Source organism: Perca flavescens, chromosome 2 (assembly GCF_004354835.1).
Source record: "Perca flavescens isolate YP-PL-M2 chromosome 2, PFLA_1.0, whole genome shotgun sequence".
In the NCBI taxonomy this organism is placed as follows: domain Eukaryota; kingdom Metazoa; phylum Chordata; class Actinopteri; order Perciformes; family Percidae; genus Perca; species Perca flavescens.
This window is the reverse complement of record NC_041332.1, coordinates 41,767,597-41,779,308: the sequence shown is the minus strand read 5'-3', so window position 1 is coordinate 41,779,308 and position 11,712 is coordinate 41,767,597.

Here is an 11,712-nt window from a genome sequence, read left to right as displayed (position 1 = left end):
GTAAGCTAATCAGCGGTCCGCACTAGCTTGTTTCAAGCTACAAACACATTCGATTAGCATGAAAACATGTACCAGAGAGCGATCAAGTGGGTACACTGGGTTATTATCCCCTAGGTTCGTTTTGCGCCGGAATTGTCCTTTATTTTACGTTCAAATATATGCATTATAAACAAAGAATCGTCATTATTTTCAAGCAATGCTGTGCTGAGTTAGCTAGCGTGTTCTGGCCTTGGAGCAAACATAGCTAGCTAGGTGTTTTTGTTAATCTTGTCGACATTTAGTTGTGAATGGGACCTCCCACACTGCTTAATCCACGCCCGGCATTTCTCTCCTTGGGTTTCGGGAAGGGAAGAAATTCCACCACCCTGTCCAAACTTTTAGGATACCGGGTATCGGTTTTGCACAACACTTCGGCGTGTTTCCCTCACTCGAAAGCTTGACAGACCTCCTGCGCTTAGTTACGGTTGCTAAGCCACGATTGGCCTGTGATGGTTTTCGGGCGTGGCTTAGCGAAGGGTCAATTAGTAGTGGGTCTTGTAAAATGATTTTATTGACTGTGAGTTTAGTAGGTGAGGATTTGTTGGATGTATTAATTCTATCTTTAATTGTATTCCAGAAGTGTTTAGTGTTTTTAAAGTCATGTACAAGGGATTCCTAATAATAGCTAGATTTAGCATTTCTGGAAATAGTTTTGCTATAATTTCGCAATTGCCTATACCTTTCCCAGTCAGTCGGATCTTTGGTTTTATGAAAGTTAGCCAAGGCATTATCTCTCTGTCTAAATGTCTCTGTCTGGAATAAGATGAAAACCTTTCACTTTTTTTTATTCACTTTCTAATATTGCCTAATTCTAATTAATTTGGGTGGTAGTTTTGGCAATTTAATTTTCCAGATGCAATATACAATGGCATGGTCACTGAAACATCCATCCATCCATCTTCGTCCGCTTATCCGGTATCGGGTCGCGGGGGGAGCAGCTCCAGCAGGGGACCCCAAACTTCCCTTTCCCGAGTAACATTAACCAGCTCCGACTGGGGGATCCCGAGGCGTTCCCAGGCCAGGTTGGAGATATAATCCCTCCACCTAGTTCTGGGTCTTCCCCGAGGCCTCCTCCCAGCTGGACGTGCCTGGAACACCTCCCTAGGGAGGCGCCCAGGGGGCATCCTTACCAGATGCCCAAACCACCTCAACTGGCTCCTTTCGACGCGAAGGAGCAGCGGCTCTACTCCGAGCTCCTCACGGATGACTGAGCTTCTCACCCTATCTCTAAGGGAGACGCTAGCCACCCTCCTGAGGAAACCCATTTCGGCCGCTTGTACCCTGGATCTCGTTCTTTCGGTCATGACCCAGCCTTCATGACCATAGGTGAGGGTAGGAACGAAAATTGACCGGTAGATCAAGAGCTTTGCCTTCTGGCTCAGATCTCTTTTCGTCACAACAGTGCGATAAATTGAATGTAATACCGCACCCGTATGGGATTAGTTTTGTGACTTTAATTCCAAGCAAAACTTCTCAAGTATCAAACAAAAAACACTAACTCAAGCAAAAAAATTGTCACCTCAAAGGTAAAACTTAAAACTTCCAAACAAAACATTTGTGTAGTTGTAAACTATTGGTCTTATATTTGTTTGATATTAAGTCCTTTTGTTTACAGTTCCCTCTGCTTCTTTCTCAATGATCAGTCTTTTGCTCTCTCCATCACGTTTGCAGTCATGCTCCCAGCTTTCTCCTTTTGCGCTCCCTGAGTTTTTGCTTGCGATTCTGACACAAATATCTCGCGTGGGCGGGTCTTACAGGGGTGCGTCCCCATTGGCTAATGAGTGTTAAGGGAAAGTTTGAGGGACAGCTCAGCCTCAGTGCAGGTAAACTAACGTTAGAGACTCAGAGTCTGGTCTGGAGGACACACAAGCCACTGCACAGGGGATTCCTACAAGATTAATAAAGTGTAAGTATTATTAATATATATATTATCTGTGATCTACGTTGCAAGCATGGTTACTAGACATTTGTTGTTTCGTTGTGTTAAGTTACTAGCTAGCTAGCTAGCTAGCTTTTTTAAGTTAGCATTTAACGTTAGCTATACTGCTAACGTTATCTAAAACTTGTAGCCACCGGCTACCATACTGAGCTAATAATTTACCATGGGAATCATGTATTCTTCATGAGGCCTTACTCAATGGAGCTGTATTAATTATCGTCTTCTCTCTGTAGAGACCTGCAGGACCCGAGCAGAGCTACGATGCTCTCCCAGGTAACCTTAGGTTAGTAATGTAGCTATATTATGGTCTATTAGGAAAAATTATTATCCAGCTAACTACTAATTGTTGTGGTTGCTATTGGCCTGATAATACACAATGCTAGGGTATTGGTTAAGTTGTACAATGTAGAAGCTGTGAATATAATGTATTATATCTAGAGGTCGACACATACTGTACAGTACAAATGCAGTGTTAGCACTGCTTAACTGGTTCATCTTTATAGTTTTGTGCTCATCTGTACTTTCCTAGTTATGACAAAGACTGGCTATCCTAACTCTAATTACATGTCTTCTGTTGTATTTGCAAGCAGGTCAGCATAAGGAAAATGTTCATAGTGTTTTTAAAGCCTACACATTTGCTAATGGCTACTTAAAAGCAAGTTATTTTAATTGTAAATCACACAACCTTGGAAGCCTGTTATCAGTAAGAACTTTGTTACCATTTGATTTGTGTAAGAAACGTTATAATTTTCTATCACAGCTCACATCAGGCAGCAGGCCGACCAACCAGGAGGATGTGGGAGCAGCAGAGGGAGAGGAGCCTTCGGTCTCTCTGTGGAGGAAACACTGTGTGTGAAGGCTTCAAACAGCCAGGGTATAGACCAATAGCGTATGCATTGATCATATTTTGCTCAGATACTCAATTAACACTTACAATAACCTTTTTCTTAAGTTTTCATTGGTGTACTTGTAGTTTCTTAGTCCATTGTTTGTCAATATATCCTACTACAGTATACTGTCCTGTAATTTAATTTGTGTTTACATTGTCTTACTGTAATTATATTTCAAAATGCACATAATATATTAAAAAAAATTTTTACATTCACCCTTGTCTGTTTGGTTCATTATATAAAACAGGAAATAAGGTTGAGACTATTATAATGCTTTATTTTTAGTCCAATATAAAACTTCACATAGATAATGGATATTTGAACATATTTAGCTGGGGCCCCGGTGGTAGAAGAAGCTGGAACTCAGTGTCAGTCATTATTTGCAGTACATCACAGGTCAGGGTCAGTTTTTCATCACCAACAATACACAAACATACTGAGTAATTGGGTTATATGTATATATTTCACATATTCAGTTTCACCTAAGGTAAGCTGTATTTCTCTGCTGACTTGTGTCTGCAACAACACGTCTGAGGGTGGTGTAGGAATATCACACACAACTCCTGGACGCCTGGGATCATCTGGTCTCCTGAGCTCACTGATGGCCCACCGCTCCAGTCTGGACCACAGCCTTTTCTGCAGGAAAGATCTCTGAAGGGCTGGGATGTGGCTGTAGTCCTTCACTTCCTTGACTTCTTATTGTAAAGCTTGAAGTACCTTATTGGATGATAAAAAGTGTTTGAAATTAGCTCAATAATAAATAATTGTAATAAAGCCTGCACTCTAGAAAATTTTTTCTAGCTTTCACTACACTACTGGAACAGTTATTTCTGGAATATTATTGATCACACTTTCTAGATTCCTACCTCCACGTTGACTACATGTGTAAAAGTAAGATATGGCCAGCCACCAGGACACATACACATCACATCAAACCATAAGGATAACTAAGCAAAGTATTTGTCAATGGCCTGGTGTGTTAGTTAAAGTACATAGTTTGGACAGTAGTAACACTATGCATTAATTCTAAATATTGTTGACATTTACAGTGCTAAAAAATACGTCCGTTATCACCCATCTTAAGGTAGTGCAAAGAAAGAAGAAACAGTGTGTACAGATGGAACATTATCTAATGTATGTGTCGAACTCTATATATAATACATTACATTCACAGCTTGTACATTGTACAACGTAACCAATACCCTAGCATTGTGTATTATCTGGATAATAATAATAATAATATTCTGGATAATAATTTTTCCTAATAGACCATAATATAGCTACGTTACTAACCTAAGGTTACCTGGGAGAGCATCGTAGCTCTGCTCGGGTCCTGCAGGTCTCTAAAGAGAGAAGACGATAATTAATACAGCTCCAGTGAGTAAGGCCTCACGAAGAATACATGATTCCCATGGTAAATTAGCGCAGTAAGGTGGCCGGTGGCTACAAGTTTTAGATAACGTTAGCAGTATAGCTAACGTTAAATGCTAACTTAAAAAAGCTTTACTAGCTAGCTAGCTAGTAACTTAACACAACGAAACAACAAATGTCTAGTAACCATGCTTGCAACGTAGATCACAGATAATATATATATGATCAATACTTACACTTTATTAATCTTGTAGGAATCCCCTGTGGAGTGGCTTGTGTGTCCTCCAGACCAGACTCTGAGTCTCTAACGTTAGTTTACCTGCACTGAGGCTGAGCTGTCACTCAAACTTTCCCTTAACTTTCCCTTAACATTCATTAGCCAATGGGGACGCACCTCTGTAAGACCCGCCCACGCAAGATATTTGTGTCAGAATAGCAAGCAAAAACTCAGGGAGCGCAAAGGAGAAAGCTGGGAGCATGACTGCAAACGTGATGGAGAGAGCAAAAGACTGATCATTGAGAAAGAAGCAGAGGGAACTGTAAACAAAAGGACTTAATATCAAACAAATATAAGACCAATAGTTTACAACTACACAAATGTTTTGTTTGCAAGTTTTAAGTTTTACCTTTGAGTTGACAATTTTTTTGCTTGAGTTAGTGTTTTTTGTTTGATACTTGAGAAGTTTTGCTTGGAATTAAAGTCACAAAACTAATCCCATACACCCGCTGCTCCAATTCTCCGACCAATCTCCCACTCCATTGTCCCCTCACTCGCGAACAAAACCCCAAGGTACTTGAACTCCTTCACTTGGGGTAAGGACTCATTCCCTACCTGGAGTAGGCACTCTACTGAGTAGACTGATGAGTGCTGAAGGTCGCAGGCCGATGATGCCATCAGGACCACATCATCTGCAAAGAGCAGCGATGAGATCCCCAGCCCACCGAACCGCAACCCCTCCCCACCCCGACTACGCCTTGATATCCTGTCCATAAATGTTACAAACAGGATTGGTGACAAAGCGCAGCTCTGGCGGAGGCCGACCCTCACCTGAAACAAGTCCGACTTACTGCCGAGAACCCGGACACAGCTCTCACTTTGGTTGTACAGAGATTGGATGGCCCTGAGAAGAGAACCCCTCACCCCATACTCCCGCAGCACCTCCCACAGTATCTCCCGGGGGACCCGGTCATACGCCTTTTGCAGATCCACAAAACACATGTAGACCGGTTGGGCATACTCCCAGGCTCCCTCCAGGATCCTTGCGAGAGTGAAGAGCTGGTCCGTTGTTCCACGACCAGGACAGAATCCGCATTGTTCCTCTTTAACCCGAGGTTCGACTATCGGCCGAACCCTCCTTTCCAGCACCTTGGAGTAGACTTTACCAGGCCTCCGGAGTCCTCTGGGATAACATATCCCGGAAAGACTCCTTCTTCAGTCGGACGGCTTCCCTGACCACCGGTGTCCACCACGGTGTTCGTGGGTTACCGCCCCTTGAGGCACCTAAGACCCTAAAACCACAGCTCCTCGCCGCGGCTTCAGCAATGGAAACTTTGAACATTGTCCACTCGGGTTCAATGCCCCCAGCCTCCACAGGGATGCGCGAAAAGCTCCGCCGGAGGTGTGAGTTGAAAGTCTGTCGGACAGGGGCCTCCTCCAGATGTTCCCAATTTACCCGCACTACCCTTTTGGGCTTACCAGGTCTGTCCAGAGTCTTCCCCCACCCCCTGACCCAACTCACCACCAGATGGTGATCGGTTGACAGCTCCGCCCCTCTCTTCACCCGAGTGTCCAAAACATACGGCCTCAGATCAGATGAAACGATTATAAAATCGATCATTGACCTTCGGCCTAGGGTGCTCTGGTACCAGGTACACTTATGAGCATCCCTATGTTCGAACATGGTGTTTGTTATAGACAATCCATGACTAGAACAGAAGTCCAACAACAAACAACCACTCTGGTTTAGATCAGGGAGGCCGTTCCTCCCAATCACGCCTCTCCAGGTGTCTCCATCATTGCCCACGTGCGCTCGTTGAAGTCCCCCAGCAGAACAATGGAGTCCCCCACTGGCGCCCCATGCAGGACTCCACTCAAGGTCTCCAAGAAAGCCGAATACTCCGAACTCCTGTTTGGTGCATATGCACAAACAACAGTCAGAGTTTCCCCCCCCACAACCCGCAGGCGTAGGGAGGCGACCCTCTCGTCCACCGGGGTAAACTCCAACGTAGCGGCGCTCAGCCGGGGGCCTGTAAGTATCCCCACACCCGCCTGGCGCCTCACACCCTGGGAAACTCCGGAGAAGAAAAGAGTCCAACCCCTATCCAGGAGTACGGTTCTAGAACCGAGACGTGCGTAGAGGTAAGCCCCACCAGATCTAACCGTAGTGTTCCACCTCCCGCACCAGTTCCGGCTCCTTCCCCCACAGAGAGGTGACGTTCCACGTCCCCAGAGCCAGCGTATGCTGCCCGGGTCAGGTCCGTCGAGGCCCCTGACCTTCACTGCCACCCACGTGACAGCGCACCCGACCCCAGCTGTTCATCCCAAAGGTGGTGGGCCCATGGGCTGGAGAGATGGGAGCCCTGTAGCTTTTTCGGGCTGTGCCCGGCCCGGGCTCCGTGGCAAACCCGGCCACCAGGCGCTCGCCAATGAGCCCGCCATCTGGGCCTGGCTCCAGACGGGGGCCCCGGGCTTCCTCTGGGCAGGGTCACTCCATCTCTACCTCGTTTATTCATAGGGGTTTTTGAACCATTCTTTGTCTGGCCCCTCACCTGAGACCACTTTGCCTTGGGAGACCCTACCAGGAGCACACAGCTCCAGACAACACAGCCCTCAGGTTCACAGAGACACACAAACCTCTCCACCACAATAAGGTGATGGTTCATGGAGAGGTGGTCACTGAAACATTCGGACATAATTCCTGCTTTAATGAACCTGTTTGGATGAGAAACCAGTACCCAGTCAAGCAGAGACAGACTCCGGAGGGTAACATGGGTAGGTTCTCTGATAAGCTGGGTTAGGTTTAAGTTTCCAAAAATGTTTCTTTCTTTTGAGGATTTATTCAATTCAATTCAATTCAATTTTATTTATAGTATCAAATCAGCACTGTTCTTGTTAAAGTCTCCCAATAAGATAATTTCATTTCTGCACCTAATTGAATTAATAGTAGAGATGATACAGTCAAATTTTTCTGCTGGTGCAGAGGGAGGTCTATAGACGTTACCAATAGTTATGTATTTATTATCATGCAGGGTTATCTTTACAAAAATACACTCCAACTGAGAGGGCTTAACATCAGGGACAATTAACTCAGAGAGAGGACATATATGTGGCTACACCACCACCCCTGGAAGCTCTATCAGCTCTGTAAATGACATAGTCTTTGAGATTTATTTTATTGCTACCTATTCTATCGGTGAGCCATGTTTCAGATAATGTAAATACATTTGGTTTTTTATTGTTCAACCCATGCTTGAAATAGGTACATTTTTGGTAAGAGGCTTCTTATATTGAGATTAATTATTTTTAGTCCTTTAACACTATCCAGTGTGAATTAGAGACTGACCAATGACAAGATATGTCAGAGCTAGGAAAATCCAGATAATCAGATTGCAGCTCATAAGATAATAATAATCAGTAATGTTTAAACACACCCACAAAACACACAGACAAATCATAAAATAAACACAAAAGCACACATAAAATAAGAAACGACACAATTTGCGATGTGAGCAAAGGTCTGAATGTAAGGATAAACTAAATATGCAGCAAGTGAAACAGAAAGAGAAAGAGTGATCATATCATTAATGGACAAAATGGACTTAATGGACAAAAATGATTAAATCAAACCGCCATGTAAATAACAAAAATGTGACAGTGACTGTTATTTCCAGAACTGTAAGTCTCTCATTCTCATTCCCTTGATTTTAATGTAAAGCCAGCAGTTAACACACATAAACACACACACACACACACACACACACACACACACACACACACAGATTAGATTATACAGTAAGTGATCTATCTGGACGGAGGGATAAGGGAGACATAGATAGGGAAATATACCAAGGAAGATGGCTGCAGAACAAGTCAAAATGATTTGTATTGATTTTGATATTTACAACCAGTGAGAGAAAAAGAGAGAGAGATAGAAAGAAAGAAGAGAGAGAGAGAGAGAGAGAGAGAGAGAGAGAGAGAGAGAGAGAGGTAGGCTGCTATTGTCCTCTGCCTTCCTGTCACCCATCATCATCATAATCATCATCATCATTAGGTTAACTTTCATCACCATCATTTTCATTGTAAAGATCACATCATACATGTCCATATTATTCAAGGATTAGCCAAAAAGATCAAGCCAGTACACTTTGTCTGGACCCTGTGTCCACTTTGTGGAAGCTAATGGAAAACCACATAAAGAATAGAGTAAGTAAATGTCTTATTTCACTGGCTGATGGGTTGAAGTGGTGAAGAGTTTAGCCATAGCTGAGAACTAAGTCCAGTTCTCCTGATAGAGCCTCATAGAATAATTGCTATTACAATTATCCACAACAACAATTATTGTTCTTAATAAATTAAACTGCCATTGCTATAAAACAAAAGCAGCAACAACAGGCAGTGCTGCTGCTGTTGTCATAGGACATGTTTAGTTCTACAGTGATTTTTTGTATGTAACATGCTTGTCACCTTAGGTCCTGATATTTATCTTAAATATTACTAAAAAAACACACACAACTTGACTGGGTTGGGTCAGATATGGGTTGTGTTTAAAATCGGGAATAATGGGTTATGGATCAAATATTTTTTTCCAGACCCCGAAAAATGTTTTAGTTCCCATGAAGCTTTAACACGGCGTAATAAGTCATTCTTAAATGTTGATTTTGCTCTTGTCTATGATTTCTAACAACACTTTCTTCTTATGGCATATTTCAAAAGATCTCTTTAGACATCCCTCTCTACATGTCTAAAGAGATCTCTGCCATTCAGCAGAACCAGGAGACTTCTGACATACTGTTGAGAAGGTTAATATTCAAGGCTGGATTTTTTTGTAATTGGTGTTCTTACAGATGTCTGTGTGATTTGAATGTCAGTGAATTTGAATTTTCTTAATTCTGGAACGGAAACATTTCTGGTTTCACTTCAGCTCTCTATAGCAAGAAAGTTATTTTCAACTTGTCTTCTATTGGGGAGCCTTTAAAACTGCCCATATACTATATGATAAACTGATACATAGCAGGCATACATTCTATAATGGCCTTAGGAAGTTATTGCCGTTGTTTACAGTGATAATGTCCTCTAAAGAGAGGCAACAGAAGCAGAGAAAAATAACTGAGAGAACAAAAGGGAAGTGAAGCTGTATACTTTGCCTTTAAGAGCTGTCACTATATATACACCCTTTTCACAACAGACATTTTAAAGTGTATCATGAAGATAAGCACAGCTTTAAGCATAACATTAGCAAACGCTCTGCCAAACAAATATGTTTGCCTCACACTAGCCAATGTCTGTAATTCATTAATTAATTAGTCTGTTAATTAAATACAAATTCTGTCAAAACAAAGTAGTTTTAAGTCTCACATGACCAACTCTGCATTCATACAACCAAATATATATATATATATATATATATATATATATATATATATATATATATATATATATATATATATATATATGAATATATATTATTGGTAGGCTCAATTGGTACTAAGGATACTAAGGAGCCCAAAGTGTGCCAAGAAAATATCCCCCACACCATTACACCGCCATCCTCAACTGTTGATATACAAGGCAGGATGGATGCTCATGTTGTGGCACACACAACATGAAAGCAAGCATCCATCCTGCCTTGTATCAACAGTTGGGGCTGGTGGTATATAAACAGTATATATACATATACAGTGTATATATTGTACAAAGTACATAGGTCGACATAATAGCAACATGATAAAATTACTATTAGTGTTATTTGGATCATCATTGCCTAATTAGGATCTTTCGATTTGAATGTCAATCAATGACAACATTAAATGACCCATTTCCTTCTGTACCATGACCTATTAACTACTGAAAAAGGATCTGCTGGTAGCTTGTCAGGTTTGCTTTGGGGATTTATAGCATTCCTGATCCATTGATAACCCTATTTAATATTTTATAATGTAGAGATATTTGGTGTTGAGTATTGTTGTGCAGGGGGGAGGGAGGGTTTAGTGGTCCTGTTGTTGTCTGTGGTCTGTCTTCTGTCTGTCCATGTGATGAGCTTTATGGTGCAAGATGAATTTCCGAAAGGATCAATAAATGTCTATCTATCTATATAAAATTGTACTGTAGAACTCTATAAGAGTATTATATGAATAAGCTACTAACAATATTAGATGAGTATTTAGTAGTCTGGATCAACAGCAGTACATTTCCAGGATAATTGCCTGACACCCTGCGTGTCTCACGTGCCGGTTGTCCCTCGCCTTCCGCTCTGTGTGATGCCGTTTTCAAAATCCGTTTGCTTCGGGAAACAGCAACAAACTTCGAGCTAGCAAGCTACACGCTGAAAATGGCAAATGCGTCAAGCAGGACCATGGCAGCAGCTAAACCACGATTTAGATGCCCCCCAAAAGTAACAAACCTTACTGGGAAATGAATGCACACAGATGGAAAGAGATAGGAGCTCAGTGTGTCAAAGGAAGTCTCCCGGCAGTCAAAAACTATAGCAGCATAACTAAGAGCTGGTCTAAGGCAAACCTGAGCCAGCTCTGTAAGGGTTGGTAGATGAATCTGACGACTATGAAGAGAAGCAGAGTTAGGCTGCGTTCACAAACGATCCGGCAGCGTGTCAGCTGCGTGGCGTGTCCGTTTATATTTCGGCTCCCATGTTAACAGGTTAGAGCTTACACACTGGCTGTGTGACATGCTCGAGCCGTGCTGAAAACGCGCGCATGCTAGAAATAGGACCGATGCCTATTTTTAAGTGACAGGCAAGCGTGTTGGAAGCGTTTCCAGGCAAAATAGAATAGGAAAAATATGTTTATATGTCTTTTTTTTGACACGTATACATAATAATAAATGACATGTTTATGTTTGAAAGCCATAAATGTAATTTAAAAAAATTAATCGATTTTCTGATATTGCACCTATCAATACAGAACCAAATATTCTGTAGCCTATTTTGCCATCAATACTGCCGACATTGTCTTTGCTGTAATCAAATCAGCATATATTTATGTTTAAGATGGTATTTCATTTTATCAATGGGAAACATACATGTGTCCAGACAAGGCTAGCAGCAGCAGCACCGCGTCAGACACCTTTCTGGTGTGTAAAGACATAAATCCACGCAGTTGACATGCAACAGAAACGCCACGCTCACGCCACGTAGCCAGTGTGTAACCGGCCTTACGGTAGGTTTCCACACAGCAAAATTTCACTTCGCTCTCATCAAGGATGAATGGAGACAAAAATTGCCCTGATTGGCCGAAATG